The following is a 25,067-nucleotide window of genomic DNA, read 5'->3' on the forward strand; positions in this document are numbered from 1 at the left end:
TTACCAGAGAGATTTTGGGATTTTCTGATACTATAGTGCTTGATTCAATGTGGAGCACAATATGCATAGTCTGCCATAGAGTTCTAGAACTAGAACTTATACTAAATTTTTATGGAGAGATATTTTCCCTATGCCAGCAGTTTTGTGATCATGAGGCAAAATCTGAATCATCACAGGTCTACAGTGTAAACCTTGAAGACATTACAAAGAACCAAGAGGAAGAAAGTGATAAATTAAGGTCTTGGAGAGATTTGAGCAATTGTTAAAACAAAACAAAATAAAAACCATAAAACCAAACAAAAAACCCTCTGAATTCAGACTTGTATTTGGACATTAAGAATATCTATTTCTTAATTTGAAATGAAGAGCAACATAGAAGGGGAGATTGAGAGATTTTCCACCACTGATTATTCCTCAAATAGTAGCAACTGTAGATTTGGCATAGACTGAAGCCAGAAACCAGGAATTTTGCTCTAGTTTCCCACATGGGTGACAGGGGCAGAGCAGCTGGGACGATAAACAGGTGGTATTGCAAGTGGTCACTTAACCTGCTGTGTCACAATGCTGGCCTGTGTCTTTAGACTTTCAATATATATTTCAGATCAGGTTTCTTTAGCAAGTTCTAGAAGGCTTTTTGTTACTTGTAAATAAAATAAATCAAAATATTATGTTAAAGGTATATGTAATTATGTATTTTTTAACTTAATATAAAATACTTAGAAATATAGGGTTTATTTCTTAAAGTACTATAATGGGAGGCAATGGAGATAGGCCTGGATGCTCATTTCCTTCTTTCATTTGGCAGATAAGGAGAAAGAGACTGAGTGATACTACGGGACAGGATCATTGGCTATTGTCCATATTCCTGACACACAGAATATCCCCAGGGCCCCTGAATGCAGCCCCTATCATTATTCCTGGGCCCACAGATCATTTGAAATAAATCTTGTTACTTAGAGAAACCATTGCTTAGCTATTCTAAGGCTGACCTATAAATATTTTGTAAAATAAAGCCATAAATCTCACTGTCTGTCTGATACTGCTTTTACTTGCAAGTTCTGCAGGCTGGCTAAGGCAAGCCCTGCCCTATTAAACCTTTAGCCATGATGCATATAGGGCATCCTTACCTGCTTAGCCTAGACTATGGAATAACAGATTTGCAAGACTGTGTTTGCTCTAATACTGCTCTGCTTGTAAGTTTTCCCACATGCATTCATGACATTTCATTATCAAGAGGAACACAAGATATCTGATTTAAACAAATATACTATGAATTTGTTATCTGTTCAGGTGCTATTTATACTTTCTTTGTAATAATAAGATAATGCACTAATTCAGCTTTGTTTTTTTGCATCTTGAAATAAAAACATATTTAATTCTTCATCAAATAATTATTGGAGTATGTCTGTGTGTACATGCATGCTCATATATGAGAATATTTCAAAAAGTTCATGGAAAATGAAGTTAAGTCTAATTGATTAGGGCCTAGCAAGCTGTGCTTTACTTTGGTGATTCAAATGCACTCTCAGTTGTGAATCACTGACATAGGACATAAGAATTTTATAGAATCATACAAAGCCTGTTGTCACCAGCCACATTTAATTAATGTTCTCCTGTCAGTAGAATTGCAGGACTAAAAAAAAATGAAAAACAAATTAAAAAAGAAAGCCCCTCTCAATTTAGGTAAAAAGCAGTCTTATGAGAAGCATCTAAGAATGTTCCTAGTTGGAGCTGGTATTGTGGTACAGCAGGTAGAGCTGCCACCTGCAATGCCAGCATCCCTGTCCTGGCTGCTCCACTTCCAATTCGGCTCCTCGCTAATGTGCCTGGGAAAGCAGCGGAAAATGGTCCGAGTCCTGCGACCCCTGCAAGCCACATGGGAAAGCTGAAGAAGCTCCTGGCTCTTGGCTTCAGACCGGTCTTTGCAGCCATATGTGGAATAAACCAGAGAAGTCTCTCCCTCTCCCCACCCGCCCCCTCCATAAACTCTGCCTTTGAAATAAATAAATCTTTTTGAAAATAATATTACTCATTGAAAATGTGATAGCTCAATTTTGCCAAACTGGAAAAAAATGCAATTATTTATTTGAAAGTTAGAATTACAGAAAGAGAAAGGGAGAAACACAGAGAGGGAGAAAGGTCTTCCTTATGCTGGTTTTCTCCCCAAATGGCCAGCTGAAGCTGGGCCAGTCTAAAGCCAGGAGCCAAGAACTTCGTCCAGGTCTCCCAGTGGGTGCTGAGGCCCAAGCATTTGGGCCATCCTCCTCTGCTTTCCCAGCAACATCAGCAGGGAGCTATGGGATGCTGTTATCACCAATGGTGGCTTTACTTGTTATGCCACATTGCCAGTCCAAAACATAGAAAATTTTTAAGGTGTGCTCAAATTTTGAAGATGTTAAAAAATGGGAGTTTCAGTGATTGAGTGCTATTGGTGCTGGCGCCGCAGCTCGCTAGGCTAATCCTCCACCTGCGGCACCGGCACCCCAGGTTCTAGTCCCACTTGGGGCGCCGGTTCTGTCCCGGTTGCCCGTCTTCCAGGCCAGCTCTCTGCTATGGCCTAGGAGTGCAGTGGAGGATGGCCCAAGTGCTTGGGTCCCTGCACCCACATGGGAGACCAGGAGAAGCATCTGGCTCCTGGCTTCGGATCAGCGCGGTACGCTGGCCGCAACGGCCGTTGGAGGGTGAACCAACGGAAAAAGGAAGACCTTTCTCTCTGTCTCTCTCTCTCACTGTCCACTCTGCCTGTCAAAAATTAAAAAAAAAGAAGTGCCATTGGTAACATAGAACAATGAAGTACCTTGGTGACAAAGCATAATCAAGCAAAAAAGGGAAAAATATAAGAATTGTGACTCTGTAGTAAGAAATTTTTGAGTTGACTCAAGATATTTAAATCCTAAATAAAAAGAACTGTTTAAGTAGATGTATCAATTTATTTTTCACCTTAGGTGAATAATACAGTGGGAAAATATCAAGGAAAATTAATTAGAAAAATTTTTATAAAAAGGAAGGAAAGATAGGGATTGAGTGAGGGAAAGAGAGGGAAGTATGATTATCTTCTTATAATTGTATGTATGAAATACATGAAGTCTGTTCCTTTTATATTAATAAAAATTTTTAAAAAGAAATGCCTTCTCAAATTACTATGAAATCAAATTCATACATTATCTGAGAGAATTACTCCAGGAGAAGAGAATTTCTTCCCTTTACTCCCTTGGAGAGACTATTCTGGGCAGAGGATAGAGTCAGACAGAATTAGTAAACCTGCCTATTTGGGAAGGCGTATGTTGTTTGTTGTTCCTAGAATGTATGTTGTATGGGAAAGTAATATGTGCTCCATAGACATGTGGGTGGAGTGTACTGTGGATACGTGGGGAAATGATGGGGAAGTTAAAAATTTTATTCAGTATTGATAAATTTTACATTCAGTGTATTAACAATCACCCCTCATAACCTAAGTTTCAGGCAGCCAGCTCTGAACATTCATTAACTTAAGCGTATTTTTGTCTTTTTAGTACTTTAACTTTTTATTTTTATCTTTGAAAATCACATACTGGAAGATACATTATTTGATTAGCTTGATGTAATTTATTCTGTAATATTTCCCTAAGTTTACTAAATGAATAAATGAATGATGTCTAATACGTGTTATAAATTTGAGAATTCTCTTATGTTAAATTTTATGGTGGTATGGAAACATATACATTTCAACTGTCTATTTATATGAGATGCAATTTTACCAGAGGGAAAAAAATCTGTCAAGGAATTGAATTCAATCTATATATGCTGGCATTCACAGTAGCAGGTAGGCTTGGATCTCAGACACATAGAGACCTCAAGAGCAGGAATAGAATAGACTGAAGAATAGAAGATAGACTGAGACCCAGTAGATAAATAATGCTCAGGGAGAACTTAGGCAAGCTAGCAGTATACAATCAGTCTTCAAAATCTACGTTGTATTAGGATCAGCATTAACAATGGCAGCATCTAATGTGAAGGGTCATCAGGAAGGATAGCAGCAGTGCTCATGGATCAAGTAGTGTTTTAAGTTAATGTCTGGACTAAAACCCACCCTGTATATAAAAGTCGGTTCCAACTTTTTGGGAATAAAACCTGATAAGAATGAATCTCAAATTATTGATTCTAGTCAATCAGACCATAGTTTGCAGGAGTCCTCTCCTCTCAGAAGAACAGATGAAGGTCCAATTAGGAAGTAACACTGTGTTTATTATAGTGGGCAAAACTTTCTTTGCATGTGCAAAAATTATGGGCACACAGGTCACTTGGTATGCTCAATCAATGGTGTGTGTGTCTGTGTGGTTTTGTGTGTGTGTGTGTGTGTGTATGCTCTTAGTAAATAACCTGCCTTAGTAAGGCTTAATGGAGCACTTGAGAGCTGTTGAGCTTGTATGCTGAAGTTGCTAGAATTTCTAGATATTCAGGAATGAAAAAACTTACATAGACTCAGGATCAATGGGAAAGAATCATGATATTTTACGTGGATAGATAGAGCAACAGTTTGAGTGGGATGCTGCAAATAGCATACGTTTTCTCCTCAACAAGCTAAAAAATTCAATATAAGTCTCTGAAGACTGTCAAACTGACTGAACAAAAAACCCTTAATTCCTTTTCTGTGTTTCAATCATCTAGAGACAAGACCCAGAACTTTGGCTATCAATGAAAGAATGCCAGCTCTGGCTTCCCTTCAGAATACACCAGAGTAAAAAGCATACAATGAAAATGACAGCTATTCTTCTAATGATTTTTTTAAATAGCAGAAAGGATTGAATAATTAAAAGATTATTATACTCAAGAGTTATATGTCGGTTTGTAATCTTCATTTTTTCTTCAGTTCAGGGACATGATGTGGAAAAATGCACAATTTTTGTTTAAAAAAATTGAACTTCTTAATAGTGGTTTAAGGATTTCACTGTTGATACCAGGTTTAACTTCTTTCATGATCATTTAGGCTTTTCAAGTAAAACGGAGACAGACATGGAAGTCAGCAGGCAGGCATGGTGATTGATAAAAAAGGGTTATTTAGTGTGTTCTGGATCAGAAAGTTATTGAAAACACTGACTGATTTTTGTTTAGCAGTGTCACAATCATATAGGTTTTTTCCTGCTATTTCTTTAAACAGAATTGTTATTCCATTTGTAAATAAAGTCACTGGTTCCTCAGAACAATTTCCTAATGATATTTCATTATTGTTTGTCTCTTTTCTATAGAACCAGTATCTGATTCAGTTAGTTTGCCATCAATCTGTAATTCATTAGACATACATTATTTATTTCTGGTTCTCTAATGTATTTAGATTTGTACTTCATTGAAATACACACTCTGGCAGGCAGGAATGCAAGATTATTAGATAGAATTTTTTGTAGCATGACTTGTGATTAGGATCGAGATCATCTCTAGCCATATTCAAAGGTTTTGAACTGGGACAGTTACCCACCTAGCAGTAGTCAAAACAGAATAGGAGAGAGGTGGAGCCCAGTGTATGGCACAACAGGTTAAGCAGCTTCTTGCAATACAGGCATCCCATATAGAAGTGCCAGATTGAGTCTATGCTGATTTGGTCCTGATCAAGCTCCCTGGATCCTGGAAAGGCAGAATAATATGGCCCCATACTTAGGGCCCAGACACCCATGTAGGAGACCCAGATGGAGTTCTTATATACAGAAATTCCTAAGAAATCGACAGTATATTAAAACTAATAATGAAGATCAACAAGTTTGTAGAATACAGGATCAATACACAGAAATCAACTGTATTTCTATAAACTAGTAATGATCAATCTGAAAATTAAATTAGGTTTTTCCATTTATAATAGCAACAAGAAAATGCTCATATGTACTTAGGAGGAAACTTGAAGAGTGTAATATTTATGCACTGTAAATACCAAATACTGTAGGCAAAAATTAAAGAAGCCTGAAATAAATGGAAATGCATTAAATGTTTTATATCAGATGATTTCAGATGTTAAGGCATCAATAATTCCAAAGCTAATAAAGATTCAACAAAATATTTGTCAATATCCCAGCTGAATTTCTGTCAGAAACTGACAGTTGATCCTAAAATTCATAAGGAAATTCAAGGAAGCAAGAACAGATACACCAAACAAGAAAAAGAACAAATTTGGAGGATTCACTTTCAATTTAAAATCTTATAAAAAAGCCACAGGGATAAAGACAGTATGGTATTGTCACTAAGTATCATCACAGATTTAGTGGAATATGTCTATAGTAAATAGAATTTTGGTAAACACAAAGAGACAATTCAGTGGAAATAGTCATTTCAATGGAGAATGTTGACAATCTTGATATCTACATGCAAAGGAACCAACTTGAATTCATGTGTCATACCATAAAGAAATTCAAATTAAAATTAACTAGAAATGGATCACAGATCCAAGTGTAGGAATTAGAACTATAAAAATCTGTATAAGAAAATATAGTGATAAATTTTTATATTAGGATTAGGCAATGTTTTCTTACATATGAAACTCAAAGCATAACCAATAAAGAAAACAGATTGTACTTTATCCAATTAAATGTTTTAGACTGCAATGACACCATAAAAGCATAAAAACTCAGAATCAAAGACAATACTTGAGGATTTTACATATTAAAAGGAGTTTTCATGTAGAATATGTAAAGAACATTTATAACTCAACAATATATAGGAAAATGCATAATTTTAATATAAAGTATCTGAATAGGCATTTTACCAAAGAAGATTATTTAAAATGGCTAATATCCACAGGAAAAGATGCTCAACACTGGTAGTCACTAAAAAATATAAATCAACATCTCAATGAGATATCAGTAACACACCCCTAATATGGAAAAAGTAAAAAAAGTGTATAGCCCAACAAGTATTGCTGGTGATGTAAAGAACTCATAATTCACATCCATTGTTGGTGAGGTTTTAAAATGATGTGGTTGCTGCAAAATACAGGTTAGCAGTGACTCAGGATGTTTTCTGATGATCTATAAATCCATTCTGAGAGACATGAAAACATATTCACGCTAAAATGTGCACATAAATGGTCATAGTAACACAATTTATAATACCCTCACAATAGAACCAATAAAAATGCAATCAATTAAAGGATAAAACAACATGATATATCCATACAATAGAATACTACTTGGCAATACAGAAAGAAGAATTACTTATATATGGTACAGTGTAGATGAACCTTGAAAACACTATGTTAAGTGAAATAATATAGTCACAAAAGACCACACACTAAATGATTCCAGAATAGTCAAACATAAAAAATCCAGAATAGTCAAACATATAGAGACTGAAAGTAAATTAGTGGTTGTCATAACCTGAGTGAGAGGAAGAATGGGTAATTCTAATCAACTGCTTATATGCTTTGAGTTTCTTTTGAGTGTGATAAAATATGCTCTAAAATTACATAATGTTCACAGTTCTATGACTCTATGAATATACTAAAAGTCACTGAATTTTACACTTGAGATGAGCAAATTTTATGGAATGTGTTTTATATCCCAATAAATCTGTTATAAAAAATAAATTCTAATGGGACAGAATCCCTCTAAGGGGGTTCCTTCATGCTCTATAAGCTCCAGCAATCACTTGTCTTCTGTGGGTTTCTGCTTTACTCTTCTTTGCTCATTAATAAATTCTGATCCCTTGTCTTGTAAAATCCCTTAAAACAACTCACTGTTATTTGGGACCGCTGTGAGTGCCAAGTGCCTCTGCTCCTGAGAACCCTCAGAATCCAGAGGGGGATGGGAATCCACAGAGACACTGGGTAATGGCCCTCTCTCCTTCTATATCTGTTTTATGTGTTATCACCTGATGTAGAAAGCAGCTCTATTTGAACAAAAATGTTTAAAGCCTTTAATGAATGTCAGTACATCAGCATATAATTTTATCTATTGATCCATAAACATTTTTCAGTACCAGAGTTGTCAGCATTACCAGAGACTATACAATTCCCACCATAAATCTCTCTTAGATTTATGCGCCTTACAAAAATATCCCTTACATACCAGTTGAAAAATAAAGGCCATAAAAAAGGGGGTGGGGGGCTCCACCAGGGCTCACTTGGTTAATCCTCTGCCTGTGGCGTCAGCATCCCATATAGGCACTGGGTCTAGTCCCAGCTGCTCTTCTTCCAGTCCAGCTCTCTGTTGTGGCCCCGGAAGGCAGTGGAAGATGGCCCGGGTGCTTGGGCTCCTGCACCCACATGGGAGACCAGGAAGAAGCACCTGGCTCCTGGCTTTGAACCGGTGCAGTTCCAGCCGTGGCACCATTTTGGGGGGGTGAACCAAAGGAAGGAAGACCTTTCTTTCTCTCTCTCTCTCTCTCACTGTCTATAACTCTACCTGTCAAATAAATAAAAAAAAAAGAAAGAAAGAAAAATAAAGGCCATTTTCAGAGCGATGAATACAAAAACATCCTAGGGTATGACCGCTTCATAACACAATTCTGATTTTGTGAGGTATGCAGTTCCTTTCCAGGAAATGGCTGTGATGTATGGGATGCCGATGTGGATTATATGAGCAGGGCTGAGCTCTTTCATCTAAACTATTTCGTTCTCTCTTGTCTTATAATAAAATATAGTCTTAATAATTCATTTGTATTTTTTAATTATTTAATTATTTTTTCTGTATTCAATTACAACTTTTTGTGTTAAGGATCTCTGATTATATCGGGGCCTGGAAGCGGGGTGGGGGAGGATCAGAGTGATGAGAAATCTTACCTTACAATAAATAATGTAGTGCTATTTTCCATACCTGTGCTTTGATATAAAAATGAGCTGCAAATAATCACATGGAAGAAACAGAGCAAAAATTTTAGAACTTGCAGGGATCTTTGAGATCCTTGAGTTAGTGTTTGCCCACTGGGAAACTACTGACATGTAGGGATGGTGGTTCTGTGCATTGTAGGACGGTTGGAAGCATCCTTGGCTTCTCCCCTCAAGATCCTGACAGCTTTATCCTCCTCAGTTGGGAAAGCTAAACATGCCTGCAGTCAATGCCAAATGTCTTCTTCAAGGAAAGGGCAAAAACTATCCCACCACCAATGACTGAGAACCATTTTTTCAGAAGAGAAATTGAATGTTGGTTCTTTTAAGTGGCTCACTCTTAGTGACTTGGAATTCAAGAATCTAGTTAGAACAAACTTCTGATTATTGTCTTCTGTTCCTTGTGATACAACCTTCAACAAAGGCAGGAAAAATACATTGTATCTTAAAAAAAGTTTTCAAATTTCACCAATTTTATGATTCAGCTGAAATAGTTACCTGTAAGTGGTTTACTATTTATCAAGTGTTTGCATATAATCTTCCATTTTAAATTTGCATATAATTATTAGCCAAAAATAGCTAGAAAACTGAATGGTAGGAACAGCAGAAAGAAACAGAATTCAATACATTTTTTCAGGTTCATCTATCTATTATCTTCATTGTGACTAGATTTTGTGAATTTTTTAAAATGGGGGACAGGTAAGATTTATAGAAGATAGATAGCTAGGTAATCTAAGGACAGCCAGGAGATTATTGTGGGGTGGTGACTTTTAGAAGGTGTAATTCCATAGCAATTTCACCCTTTCTACTTACATGGTGGGTCAAGTGAATAGATGAATTTATTCCATTTTCTGTTCTCATTACAGGTTTTGTCAGGAAAAGTGAGTTATCACAGAATTTTATTATGTGATACATTTGGTGAATTATAGCAGTGAGCAGAAGATGGTTAACCTCTCTTATAATTGTATATCTTGAGTGACTATGCTGCCCTTTCCCAGCACTTCTGGGATAAAAATTTACCTCTTAATCGCTATATAAATTTCGAGATGATAATGCTTAAATGAAATTGTTAAGAGGGTAGACAATATTTCTTAGAAGAAAGTTTCTACAAAATAAGATAATCTGAAACAAACGCTAACTCCCATCTGGCCTAGCCATCTGAATAATATAAAAAGAATTTTAAAATTTCATGAAATAACAATCCACATCAGCTTTAAAATATTTTGCTGGTTGTCAGAGATCAAAATACTTAATATGGTATTCTTATAACTGATTTCCTAAAGTACCTAGAATATTGTTGACTATGAGACTTTCCTAAAATATTACCATTAGATTTGATTAATAATGTAAATTTGCATTATTTTTATACCTACTGCAATAAGGAAGGATTTTCTGATAGTTTCTAAGTACTGTATCAAATGAGGGAACTCAGTTGATTCATTTGGAGTCTAATCTGTGTGATGTTAAGGTATAAATTTCATAAGGATGGTAAATGGTTGGGATTACTCAGAATTTATGCCATATGAAAATTGGATTGACAGATGCAGTAAGGAGAAGATCTCAATGCAAATTTGGATGAGAACATTGTTGGGTTTCAAAAGAAACTATTTTATTTGAGACACAATTTTTTATCTTCTAGGAGCAATTATTTCCCAGAGCAAATAATTCAGTTATTTTGCTTACTTTTAAGGATTATCAAATCATGTGTCTGATCCCATGTATAGGAAAATATATCTGATCCCAATAATACAGAGGAAGAAAATTATGTTCATTTCAGTATCAATGGCTAATTTGAATTTATGTTTACTACTAAGATGATAAAAAAAATGCAGGTACTCATATTAACAACAAAGCATCCTAGATGAGACAGGTGTCTCAAAACAGCCCTAATGTGGGAATGCTGTCATCCTGTCATATTGGTAAGGTGGAGAGGCCCTGGAAAATGGCCCAAGTACTTGGGCCCTTGCCACCTATGTGGGAGAATAGGATAGAGCTCCTGGCTCCTGGCCTCAGCCTACCCATGTTTGGATGTTGTGGCCATTTGGGGAGTAAACCAGCAGATGCAAGAACAAGTTCTGTCTGTCTCTGTCTCTCTCCCTCTCACATTCAAATAAATAAAAATAAATAAATAAACCTTTTATATTGGGAAATAAATACTGAACTCATAAAAAGTAATAGGAATTCAGAGAAGGAAGATTTATCAATTTATTCTAAATGATGGACTCAACGTTTATGTGTAGACACAGTCAGAGGTTATGCCAGTAATTAAGATGTGATTCTGACTTGTAAATGGTTTAATAAAATACAGTAGTTTTTTACAGGTGGTGAAGCATTTTTTTCAGTGTGACAATCCAATATCAACTCACAAAATACTCTTAATGGCTTAGCAGACAGATCTATTTTTTCTATTACTATTTTATCAATGATTAAAATGTAGTTAAGTAACTTTGAGCATACATACAGGACAGGTATTAAACATCTGTTTTAAGACATCAAATAATTCTTAAAGTCTCCCCTAAAAGAATCGTTGAGCGTTTAATATTCCAACAATAAGTAAATTATAAACTGTTAAGTCATAGGGGACATGATGGTGGAAAGCATATGATCATTAAAGAGGGCAAACCTTTGAAAAGCAGAGCTTTGGAAATGACTTCAATGTCATTCAAGTTTTTTTTTAAAAAAAAAAAACAAAAATCAGTATTCCTTTATTTTAAGGCAGAAAAGCAGAGAAAGAGAGATATCTCCCATCATTTGGTTCACCTCTAAAATATCTGCAACCAGGACTGTGTCAGTACTAAATCTAGGTCTCCAGCAGAGGTGGCAGGTTTTTGAGCCATCCCTTATTCCCTCCACGGTATATATAATCGGGAAGCTGTAATGGAGACTGAAGTCTGGAACTAGGCACTTCTGATACGGGCATCCCAGGAGACAGTTTGTGACACAAAAAGCCCACCCTGCCATTTAGTTATGCTTTTATTCTGTCTCCCAAGAACATCTCTGAACAAAAAACTAAATGGTAGAAGTGAGAGAGATACCTCATAGCCGAAGCACTGTGAAGCAAGATCCCCAACACTTCAGCCTGTCTCAACCCCATATTTAGTTATAACAGTTCAACTACCCAGGGTCTTATTAATATCTTATCATGTATTCTAGTTCAGTAGGCCATTTAAATGTGATCCTCTATATTCTAAATTCATTATTACCTCTCTTGCTACCTTTGATTCCTATCAAAATTGACCTTTCTAAAGTTTTAGAGCTGTGCTCATGGATTTTAAAGCAACAGCTAGATGCCTGATTAACTAATCTAAATGTATTAAACTATAAATGAGAAAGAACTGAATCATAATCTGCAACCATTTTACTGTCTTAAGGTATACTTTGTACTTTAATAGCTGTCTTCAGGACTTGGTGACTTAATTCAGAGAACAGAATTTAATGACAGAGGTTTGTGATGGGACAGAAGCCAGCACTGTTAGGTTCTTGTAGTGTATTTTTAACTTGAGATTAGATTCACTGCTTTGGTGTATGGAAGCAGACAAGTTCATGGATGACTTTGTAGACTTCCTTGGAATCTCATAGTTCCTGCAGCCTATGAGGTTTGGAATTCCTGGCTGTGAAACCCTCACCAGTCTTCCACAAATGCAGAGATAAAAATCAGAATGGGCCGGCGCCGTGGCTCAATAGGCTAATCCTCCACCTTGCGGCGCCGGCACACCGGGTTCTAGTCCCGGTTGGGGCGCCGGATTCTGTCCCGGTCGCCCCTCTTCCAGGCCAGCTCTCTGCTATGGCCAGGGAGTGCAGTGGAGGATGGCCCAGGTGCTTGGGCCCTGCACCCCATGGGAGACCAGGAAAAGCACCTGGCTCCTGGCTCCTGCCAGGATCAGCGCGGTGCGCCGGCTGCAGCGGCGGCCATTGGAGGGTGAACCAACGGCAAAAGGAAGACCTTTCTCTCTGTCTCTCTCTCACTGTCCACTCTGCCTGTCAAAAAAAAAAAAAAAAAAAAAAAAAAAATCAGAATGAAAACAACTGTCTTTCCCTTGTTCTACCTATGCCTATGACTAGTTAAAGAAATAAGATGTGATATACAGGCATGATTGAGCACAACTTTTGAATACCCCCATTTTCTGTTTTTTTTTTTTTAATTTTTTTTGTCTTTCTGATAAAACAAATAACCTCTCAATGTCCTATTCAGTAGTTCTTGGATTCTAAAAAAACACAAAGACAACAATGGGACACTGAAGTTCTTACTCTAATGATTATTAATGGACAATAATTTATATTAGAAAGTACATTTTAAATGGTGAGCAAAACACAATTAAAAAGGATTAAATGGCTTTGCCAAGGCAGATAATTGAAAACCATGTCAGGTCAGGGCCCAAGCGGATTGTGATGCTTGCATCCCATGTCAGAACGCCTGGTTTGAGTTCCTGTTACTCTGAATTCCTACCCAGTTTACTGCTAATGTGTATGCGAGGCAGCAAATGGACTGAGTGCTTGGGTCCCTGCCACCCATGCAGTAGTCCCAGATGGAGTTCCAAACTCCTGGCTTTAGCCTGGTGTAGCCCTAGCTCTTGCAGCATTTGGAAAGTGAACCTAAGATGGAAGATATTCTTATTCTCTCTCTCTCTCTCTTGCTCTCGCTCTCATTCTCCCTCTCCCCTCTACACCCCCACACCTTATCACTCTGCCTTTTACAGAAATAATCTTTGAAAATAATGGTCAAGACAATGTGTGAAATAGAAGCTTTATTTGGCTACATTTTTGGTATCATCTGAGAATTTTATAATTTAGCAAGATTAAGTAATGACTTTTTAAAAATTTTTGGCAATACCAATGTCTTTTTATTATTCATTTACGATCTTTGTTTTATCATTCATGAACATGTTATATGTGTGCACTGCTCTGAGAGGTAATGCTGAAATACATAAAATAATTTATCATCTGGTTTATGGTTTCTGAGGATTGTGGAGTAGCTGAGAAAACAATGCATGTAATAACAGCAGCACAGAACTCTAGAGCAAATGCCTGATGTGTTGTCTTGGCAGTACTCTCAGAAGTAGATGAGATCATTGAGTGTGAGAGCAGGAGCAAAGAAGCTTTCAGGACAAAATGGGAGTTTTAGAAGGTGTGAAAGACTAGACTGGTGCCCTAAATCTTGCTGCCAAGGAAGCAAGTTTAACAGATCTCTCATGGAGACCACTGGAAAATCAAGAGGTAATTATTAGGTCGATTACACATCACTTCCACAAGTTGTGTTTCTTTCCATTTCTACATATACTTCACCTTCAACTTTTCCTATAAACATTGGATTTTCTGTCGAGGAAATGAAAGTGTAACTGCTTTTTATACATTCTAATGATACGCCCCAAGTCTTTGAAATCACTCCATCGTCTAGGAATATCTTTGCCAGGGAGTCTACTTGACATGTAAAAGGAATTCATGCGTAAAGGCTATTATCAGAGCCATCATCAAATACAGTCTGCCACCAGATTTATGTCCACACCAACCTTACTCTTTACAATACAATTCATTAACTGTGCATAAACATGTTCAAGCAATTTAGATAATGTGGGTAATGGTGAAACTGAGTGATAGCCATGCCCTAGGGTAAAATGATTCAAAACTGGTGGCATTTTGAATTTCCTGGCCAGATGTTAACGGATTGTTTTGATAGAAAATTAAACAAAGAGAGGTAAAAGAGGGGATATTCCAGAGAGTTATCATAGCCAGATATCTTTCTCCCCAAAATGCCCCTGTGTGGCCCCAAAATGGATTCATCAACATCTTATTCAAATTATTATCATTTATTCATGTACACACTCACATATAAATATATGAATTGTTTTCTTTAATAAAGAAATTATTTACTAGAATATATCAGGAATGGGAGGAAAATAAGCTTTGGGCCTAAGCTTTGGAATATCTACCATAAGATTGTGTATTATTAAAATTTAAAGGAAAATTAGATTTTAACTAATGCACTCATAATTATACAAATTACAAAACTGAGGAACAGGCACAGATAACTTGCCCCAAGTCTTGTAGATCCTTACTGGTAGAGCTGAGAACCCAACACACTCTCTGCTTCCCTAGGATTTTCCAACTTTTCATGATGGAACATAAGTAATTTGTGGATATTATTCTGTTTAGATTTATATGAGGTGGTAATGTGTTGCAGTGGGTTCATTTCTGAGAGTATGAGCATGATGGGGGCAAGAAGCACTGAGTCACCACACAGACCCCGGGAGTCTGGTGAAAGCAGGCCTGAGGCAAGTAGCCTGCAGAGTTGTTTATTTCAGTTGCTACAGCTGCTTATATAGCCAAGGCAGCCAATCCGGTCAAGGGGCAGTTTATGCCCTAACCAATCACAGCCTGTTGCCAGGCAGTTTCCAAAGCCATCCAATCACAGTCAGGCTCTGTTGCCAGGCAGTTTCTGAAACCATCCAATCACAGCCTGTTGTCAGTCAGGCTCTGTTGTCATGTGGTTTCCGAAGCCATCCAATCACGGCCTGTTGCCAGGCAGTTTCTGTTGTCAGCGGCCATCTTGGCATGACCTTCTCACCTTCTCATTCCACTTGCCATAACCATATATACCCTCAAGGCCCGCGTAGGAGTTATTTGGCAACAACACGGACCACTTTTTTGGGTGCACAGGAATGGATAAGTGTGCCATTATTCCCTGTATAATTGGGAGGGTTCTTCCCTGGAGAAATAAGGTTTCTCATGTTTTCCACTCTCAAATGCAGAGATAACATGGTGCTGCAGTAGTGCTAACTCTAGTACTAATAATAATCAATAACCCCAGATAAGCCACAAACCTTCCCATGATCTTGTGTGACCTTGTGTGAGACCCTGCAGTGTGGCACGTACACCCCAACGGCTCAGACCCTATGCTTCGGCCAATCAATTCAAAGGGCATCAACCCCAAGAGCCATCCAACCACCTTAGTGGGTCCGTTCCCGCCACTGGATGTGCCAATCAAATCTGGGAGATGTCCTTTGAATTTCCCGCCGAATGAGATGATTTGCTGTGATGTAAAATGTGTCTAAAAACCCTTCGCGGGGCTTCTCTGTTCTTGCGTGTTCAGGGAGCCCCAGCATGCTGGTTCAATAAACCCCCTGCGATTGCAAAAAATAAAAATAAAAAATAAAAAAAATCAATAACTATTATCTTTTTCAATAACCACTCATCACATTGAATGCTTAATTGGCATCACCTCAGTGAAAGTTCACAGGTAGCCTAAAAAAATTATGAATCCACTTTTATTCAAAAGAGAACTGAGATTCAGCATATTGTTATGCATTGCTTAAAGTCTTAAACCTGGAAGGTGGAGGTACTGTGATTTGGATTAGAAGAGTCTTACTGTAAAATATGTTTAGATGCACTGGCAAACACAGATATTACATGAAAAATTATTCTTTTGGTTTCTTGTAATTGAGTTTCATAATTACAATAGAATATAAGGCCTAGAAATAGTGATCGACCTGTTTACAGATCTATCTTAGACAAACCATAAGGATCAATAATCTTGTTTTTCTTAAAATTACATAGATAATTCTAAGTACCAAAAAGTTGTTTTCACCATAAAGCTTTCACAACTATTTGTTCCTAACATTTTATGCTCTAATAACCATTTCAGAATAATACTTTGAAAATATTCATCTGCTAAAGCAAACCTTTGGAAAGTGCTTTCTGTGACTGAAAAGCAACTCAGTTAACAGATGACAGATTTTTAACTAGGCAGCCTATTTGAACCTGGATCAGTCACTTTCTGGTTTTTTTTTTTTTTTTTTTTTTTTTTTTTTTAATCTTGGTTAGCTCTTTAGTTTGTATGCCATTCCCATTCCCATCTGTAAAATAAACAGCCCTACCTCATAATATTGTTTTAAGGGATTAATACACAGATAGATATGCAAAAACTTGCAACAGTAAAAGTGATATATGTGTTAGTTGTATTATCATTTCATGTGACTGCAGGTTCTGATTGAGACTACTTAAAGCTATGAAAAGAGGAAGGCATTTACATATTAAGATATACGCTTGTGTCAGTATCCATAGGGAATTCATTCCAGGATTCCATGTGGAAACCAGAATCTGAAAATGCTCAAGTCCTTTATATAAGATAGCATACTATTTGCAAATAAACTATATGCACATCCTCCTGTACCTTAAATTATCTCTGTTATTCATAATACCTAACATAATGTAAATGCTATGTAAATGATTTTATGCTATATTGCTTAGAGAATAAGAAATAAGTCTATAGACATTCAGTACAGACACCATATTTCTTGCAAATATTTTCAAACCACAATTGCCTGAATCTACAATTTGGGAAGCCTCAGATTCAAAAGGCCAATTGTATCTTTACAATGAAAATAATATACTGTTTAACTTACATTGATAGAAATAATTGAAGTCTCATATTCTTCAACACGTTTTACTACTGTAGTCCTATAAAAGGCATGCACCTTGTTATAGTCTGGGTTTCATAGGATGCAGACTCTGAGATGCAGTTCAGCATGAAGGATGTTGAAGGTGTGTCCCTGGGAACATCTGCAAAAGAGAGAAAAGGAAGCAAAAGTGCATGGGGAGAAAATCTGAGCATCAACCCAAGTCCAAGCACAGCTTCAGCCAGTCCGATCTGGGGAAAGTTTCCAAAGCTAAAATTGTTTTTCAGCTGCCCTGATTGGGTCAGAATGGCCAGGCCCATAGATTTCAACATTGATCAGGTTCACACAGAACCACTCTGGGAATGAATTTGAGCTAAGCAGTGCTTTGAACAGAGGTAATGACTGAAGGAGTTGACAGCTAAAGACTGACTGCCAACAAAACTCCCATCAGTGGGTTAATTAGTACTTCGCTTTAGGGGACCCAGATGTACCATATCACAGTATCTATCACGATGCTTTATAAACTCATGACAAATCAGGTTGATAAATTCAATAGCCAATGGGATGACATATTTAGGTATCTTACTTTGGTTCCATTAACATACTACTCAGGAATGTTCATACCATTCTGTCAAATCAAATTCTAATATTCTTATTCTTTACTTAAATTATTTGCAAAGATATATGTATGTTAAGTCTTCCTTCTTGGAATATCGAAAATTATACTGCAGAATATAATTATTTCTTTCCAAAGGACTACCTAGAATATAGTTATAAATAATTCCAGCTCTCTCTCTCTCTCTCTGGCCATGAAAAGATGAAATGAAAACCTTAAATCCCCTTAATAAAAAATGTATGTATTTTTAAAGTCCATAATTATATGGACTGGAGATCTGAAGAATGACAGATAATTTAATGATCTTGAGGTTTATGAAAGTTTATTAAGGCAAGTGTCTTTTTAAAAAATAAATGAGTTTTTATGGGTTCTGAATATTGAACCAGTGATAAACAATAGTGTTTAAAGTCAGATGACACTGTCTGAGGAGGAGGTGACATACTCTGGGAAACCGTTAATTGGACTCCATGATATGAATGAATGGTTACAATTTTTAGGATATCTTTATTACTCTTTAGTTCTTTTTTTCTCATACTTTCTTCAAATAGGTGCTTTTCCAGTATAGCATCATTTTACACCAGATTTGTTTTTCATTCCTAAATTAAAATGTGTATATCTTATTTAAAATTGTAATGGAATGCAGGTTTTTTCAATTGAATTTAACAAGTAATGGCTGCCTTCTTTAATCAGGAATAGTCCCATCCAATGCACTCTTTTGAAGACGTTTTACTGTATAGCAAATGGTAGTATTTCATTGCTGATAGGATACAGAGGAGTAATAGTATATAACCAACACATAGCAAAGTGAAAAACAAAAATACACAACTTCTAATTATGCTTTCAGAGTAGAAGTTTTTTTTTTCTAAGCTTAAATTCTCATTTTTAAAAATATTTCAGAAATATATTAATTACAGTAGTATAAAGTCTATGCTGTATAGATACATTAAGTGGATCCGTTAGTTGTTGATCTGTTTATGCTGTTCATTTGCTTTTCTTGGATTTAATTTATATTTTCTATCCTGAGATTTGAATATTGTAGTGCATATGTTAGGATATGCATGAGTTCTAGCATAAAAAGTATTTTCCTTTGAACAAAAATTTACTCTTCAGGGGGGATGAAAACTACGAGAAATGTAATCTGGGATGACACTAATCCAGTTTCAGTGGTTGAGATTATTTGATTCTGGTTCAACATTGTGAGAATCAGTTTGCTTCTACATCATCCCAATGATACCACCCTCCAGTACCCAACCCAAAGCAGGTAGATTCATTAGGGACAATTTTAGGGCCCGGGATTTTAAGATTTGCCTCTTTAGATCCCACAGAATCTGAAAACTGCTCAGCTTCTCAGACTCTTACCTACATCTTTCAGAATTAGAATAGTATACATCTCTGTAGAGCTTAGAAGGACCACCACATTCTGAGCTGGTCATTCTTGATTTTCTCACCCACCAGCTCTTTAGTTCTTCACTGTCCTTACAGCACTCTAAGGACTGCAAGCCCATGCTCCTTTGCCTTCTCTGTGTAAAAATGCATGCATGTATATGTAACAAACATATACTTTTTACATGAATAGGAAGATTTTTTTCATAGTTCTTACACCACTGCAATTATAAGAATAAAATATCAACTGTTATTTTATTATTTCATTATTTTATTACAATTCAAGGTGTGAATTTTTATTGCAAATTTTACTTCAAATGTACTTTATTATATAAATATTTATTTATGTGTGTGTGTTCCTGAATGTATATGGTAGAATATAAGTAGTTTAAACTACTATAACTTATTTTTATATATATATATGCAGAAGAAATTTAATTCTAGAAAAGAGAAAGAGTGATGTTTTAGAATCCTCAGATTGACTCCATGTGATCTTTGCCTTTATATGATTCTGTGCACTTGAACATAAGTTACTCTTGTCATGCAAGATCTCATTCACATAACTTGTTACATTATTTAGCAAAAGAAACATCACCACATCACCCTGTTATGCAAATCCAGTCACATGGCCATTTTCCGGAGTTTTCTCCAATGGGTTGCAGAAGGAAGGAAGGTGAGAGATATTGGAAATATTGCTGCTTTTTTTAAAAGTTTTTATTTATTTATTTGACAGGTAGAGTTACAGACAGTGAGAGAGAGAGACAGAGAGAAAGGTCTTCCCTCCATTGGTTCACTCCCCAAATGCCACAATGGCTGGAGCTGCACTGATCGGAAGCCAGGAGCCAGGTGCTTCCTCCTGGTCTCCCATGTAGGTGCAGGGGCCCGAGCACTCAGGCCATCCTCCACTGCTATTTCAGGCAACAGCAGAGTGCTGGACTGGAAGAGGAGCAGCCGAGACCAGAACTGGTGTCCATATGGGATGCTGGCGCCACAGGCAGAAGATTATCCTAGTGCGCCAAGGTGCCAGCCCCAATATTGCTACTTTTAAGATGGTAAAGACTACCTTTTAAGAAAGATGGTAAATACTATCTGGCAAAGATGTGAGAAGCCTTTGAAACAGAGAAAGTCCCCTAGCTGACAACAATTTAGAAAACAGGGACCTCACACTTATGGCTATAAGAATCAGAATTCTGTCATCAACTGGATGAATTTTAAAAGAACTATTTTTTTTTTCAGTGCCCAAACTTTAATAGGTAAAATAGGTCCTGCAGTGTTCCAGTGGAGGGGGGACCGTGGGTACTCAGTACTCCTCCCCCTCCTCAGCCTCCCCCTCCATGGAGTCCACATCCACCTCCTCATAACCCTTCTCCAAGGCAACCAGGTCCTCGCAGGCCTCGGAGAAAGCCCCTTCCTCCATGCCTTCGCCCACGTACCAGAGCACAAAGGCCCCCTTGGCGTACATGAGGTCAAAGTTGTGGTCCAGGCGGGCCCAGGCCTCAGTGATGTCCGTGGTGTTGCTCAGCATCTTGGCCAGGTCACCCCCGGGCACCATGCTGGGGGGCTGGTAGTTGATGCCCACCTTAAAGCCAGTCAGGCACCAGTCCACCAACTGGATGGTGCGCTTGGTCTTGATGGTGGCGATGGCCGCGTTGACGTCCTTCGGGACCATGTCGCCCCTGAACAGCATGCAGCAGGCCATGTACTTGCCATGGCGAGGGTCGCACTTCACCATCTGATTGGCCGGCTCGAAGCAGGCATTGGTGATCTCTGCCACGGACAGCTGCTCGTGGTAGGCCTTCTCTGCCAAGATGACCGGGGCGTAGGTGGCCAGCGGGAAGTGGATGTGGGGGTATGGCGCACCAGGTTGGTCTGGAATTCCGTCAAGTCCACCTTTAGGGCCCCTCAAATCACAGGGAGACTGTGATGGACGACATGATCTGCCCGATCAGGCAGTTGAGGTTGGTGTACATGGGACGCTCAATGTCCAGGTTGCACCGACAGATGTCGTAGATGGCTTCGTTGTCCACCATGAAGGCACAGTCGGATTGTTCCAGGGTCATGTTGGTGGTCAGGATGGAGTTGTATGACTCCACCACGGCCGTGAAAACCTACAGCACTGGGTAGGTGGCAAACTCCAGCTTGGACTTCTTGCCATAGTCCACCGACAGCCACTCCATAAGCAGGGACGCGAACCCAGAGCCGGTGCCGCCCTCAGAAGCTGTGGAAGATGAGGAAGCCCTGCAGCCCCGTGCACAGGTCTGCCAGTTTGCAGATGCGGTCCAGCATCAGGTCCACAATCTCCTTGATGATGGTGTAATGGCCCCTGCCGTAATTGTTGGCCGCGTCTTCCTTCCTGGTGATCAGCTGCTCCGGATGGAAGAGCTGCCTGTACTTGCCCGTGCGCACTGTTTTGACCACTGTGAGCTCCAGGTCTACAAACATGGCTCGGGGCACGTGCTTGCCCACCCCCGTCTCACTGAAGAATGTGTTGAACGAGTCATCACCGCCACCGATGGTTTTGTCACTTGTCATCTGACCATCGAGCTGAATGCCATGTTCAAGGCAGTACAACTCCCAGTAGGCTTGCAGATCTGGACGCCCGCCTGCCCCACGTGGATAGAGATACACTCGTGCATGGTGAACTTCGCCGCTGACGCCTGCCACAGCTACTGGAGAGAGTAAAGTCCAAACATATATTAATTTTGACCTTGTGCGACCCTAAGCACAGAGCTTTGCTGAGACTGTCCAGATTTTGATATATAGTCATCAATGGATGTTTTTGATCTACTAAGTTAATGGTAATTTGCTAAACAACGAACAACTAAGATAGCTACAACTAAAATGCATTGGGTAGATAACACATCAGGGAATAATTGGAGAAGATTCTCAAAGAATATTGGCCCAGGCAATGCTACATAGCAGAGAAATCATAACCTTTTTTTTTTTTTTAATTTTTGACAGGCAGAGTGGACAGTGAGAGAGAGACAGAGAGAAAGGTCTTCCTTTTGCCATTGGTTCACCCTCCAATGGCTGCCGCGGCCGGCGCACTGTGGCCGGCACACCGCGCTGATCCAAAGCCAGGAGCCAGGTGCTTCTCCTGGTCTCCCATGTGGGTGCAGGACCCAAGGACTTGGGCCACCCTCCACTGCACTCCCGGGCCATAGCAGAGAGCTGGCCTGGAAGAGGGGCAACTGGGACAAAATCCGGTGCCCCGACCGGGACTAGAACCCAGAGTGCTGGAGCCGCAGGTGGAGGATTAGCCTATTGAGTCTCGGCTCCCACCTGAAATCCTAATCTTAATCTCTTTTGTTCTAATTCATTTCCACTGCAACTTACCTCCTCTTCCCAACACTATACAGAAATCATTCTGATCAAGCTTAATAGTAATTTGTTTGTTGTCAAACTTTATGGAATGTTTTTATTTGTAATCTTATTTAACTTCTTTCCACAATTTGTGAAATTAATTACTGCTTTGGCCCTCTCATTTATTTTCACTTCGGCCTTAATTTTTGCTGCCCTATGGAGTTTCATCTTCAGCTCTTGTTGGTTTCTCGGCATGTGATCCCTAATTTCTTCCATTCTCATATTCCAAGTTTAAAATGCTGATGAGTATTGCATCTATATCACCATCCAAAATATTCAATGAATTGCAGTCTCATACATCCATGTTCCTTCATTTATCATTTTATATGTCTCTTAAATTCAAGACAATCAAAATTGATCTCATCATCTTCATTCAAATGTTCATTCTTATGATTTTATGACAATGAATGTCAGCAAGGCTCACTAAGATGTCTGACCCAGAAATCTTAACACTGTTAAGATTACTTCATATCATTCCATACAATTAATAAACATTTATTGAATCCTTCATATATATCTAACATTATTCAAATTAGCAATTATATATTATCTCTTTAAAATTTATTAAATTATTCTCATGGTCCTGCTGTCACTGTACAAGTCCTATGGACTTCATCACAGGTAGCATATTTCATCTTATAGGAATATTTCAGTTCTCTGTCTTTACCAAACTAATTCCTAAATGTCTTTCAGATGTCATTTTGGACATCAGTTCCTCTGGGAAAGTTCATCTGCATTCTGACACTTTAGAGCTGAGAGTCCCTGTTTTATCACTATCTCTGCAGTCATTGCTACAAACCCCAACAATTTTCTGATATCCACCTCTTGGTTATACACCTACCAATGTTCTTTAGAAATAGGTCACAATACTTTTCTAAATTGAGAAACCCCTGAGCTTGCTTGCTTTATTCCAATGTCATTACACCCAACACAATGACAAATGAACAGAGTTGTACTTTGAATCTGTAAGTCTAAAGATATATATAAAATATCCTACTTCAGCTTTTTTATTTTGTGGCTTTCTATACCTGAGTTCTGTGCACCACATTTCCAGACAGGTAGCCATGGCCTGGAAGAAATCTTGCCAAGATCACCGAAGAGTTTCATAAAAATGTGCTTGGAAATCTGCAAATTATTACCCTGAGATTAATATTTTATTGTATTGCTCTCTTTTGATATCAGTGAGGAAACAGGAGAAGCTCCTGGGGGAGACCTGTAAGCAGCTAAAGACTTTTAAAAGGCTGAAATAAAAGATTGTAAAGTTCATGGTTTAGAAATATGCTCATTGATGTAAGAAGGCTTCATGAATGATTCTCACTATGTTATAAATCTTTTTTTTTTAATTTATTTGGAAGCCAGAGTTACACACACATACACACAGAGAATCTTCCATTCTCTGATTAATTCCCCAAATGGCCACAATGGCTGGGGCTTTGCCAGACCAAAGCTAGAGACCAGCAGCTTCTTCTGGATCTCCCAAGTTTGTAAAGGGAGCTAAGGACTTGGTCCATTTTCTTCTGCTTACCCAGATGCATTAGCATGGAACTGGACCAGAAGTGGAGCAGCTGAGACTTGAAACGGTGCCCATATAGGATGCCGGCATTGCAGGTGGGAGCTTAACATGCTGTGCCACATGGCCAGCCCTATCCTTTTCTTATTATCCCTCACAAGACACATAATTTCTCTTTTTGGAATTCCCATAACCTTGTGCTGCTTACCTCAATTGTAGCACTCATCTCGTTTTGTATCAGTTATGTTTATCAAACTACTTTGACCACTAGTCATAGGTATTTGATTATCAAGATATAACATTATTCCCATGTACTTTTTTTAAGATTTATTTACTTATTTAAAGTCATATTTACACAGAGAGAGGAGAGGTAGAAAGAGAGAGGCAGAGAGAGAGAGAAAGAGAGAGAGAGAGAGAGGTCTTCCATCCATTGGTTCACTCCCCAATTGGCTGCAATGGCTGGAGCTATGCCAATCCAAAGCCAGGAGACAGGAGCTTCCTCCAGGTTTCCCATGCAGGTGCAGGGGCCCTAGGACTTGGGCCATCTTCTACTGCTTTCCCAGGCCATAGCAGAGAGCTGGATCGGAAGCAGAGCAGCCAGGTCTCAAACCGGCACCCTTATGGGATGCCAGCATTTCAGGACAGGGTGTTAACCCACTGCGCCATAGTGCCGGCCCCTCAATGTACTTTTTTTTTAATTTTTAATTATTTTGCCTGGCAGAGTTAGACAGTGAGAGAGAGACAGAGAGAAAGGTCTTCCTTCCGTTGGTTCACTCCCCCAATGGCCTCCACGGCCGGTGCTGTGCCGATCCGAAGCCAGGAGCCGGGTACTTCCTCCCGGTCTTCCACCTCCCATGTACTTTCAATACTTAGAATAATATCTCTTGCAATGTGAATATTAAGTAAATACTTTGAATTGAATTTATTCCAACAGATATATAACAATGATGGAAATATCACTGGTTTAGAAACCAATTGAAATCTATTAAAATTACTAGATGTCTTTTTGCCTTGATT

The 25,067-nt window shown here is 38.4% G+C and overlaps 1 protein-coding gene and 1 pseudogene across 4 annotated transcripts in view; one reads left to right on the forward strand and one right to left on the reverse strand.

The window, feature by feature from the left end:
* The window catches only part of RIT2 (Ras like without CAAX 2), a 349,849-nt gene that overhangs the window by 232,747 nt on the left and 92,035 nt on the right, over nt 1–25,067 (forward strand).
* LOC138843947 (tubulin alpha-3 chain pseudogene) lies at nt 20,322–21,813 on the reverse strand (annotated as a pseudogene).

Source organism: Oryctolagus cuniculus, chromosome 10 (genome assembly GCF_964237555.1).
Source record: "Oryctolagus cuniculus chromosome 10, mOryCun1.1, whole genome shotgun sequence".
NCBI classification, from domain to species: domain Eukaryota; kingdom Metazoa; phylum Chordata; class Mammalia; order Lagomorpha; family Leporidae; genus Oryctolagus; species Oryctolagus cuniculus.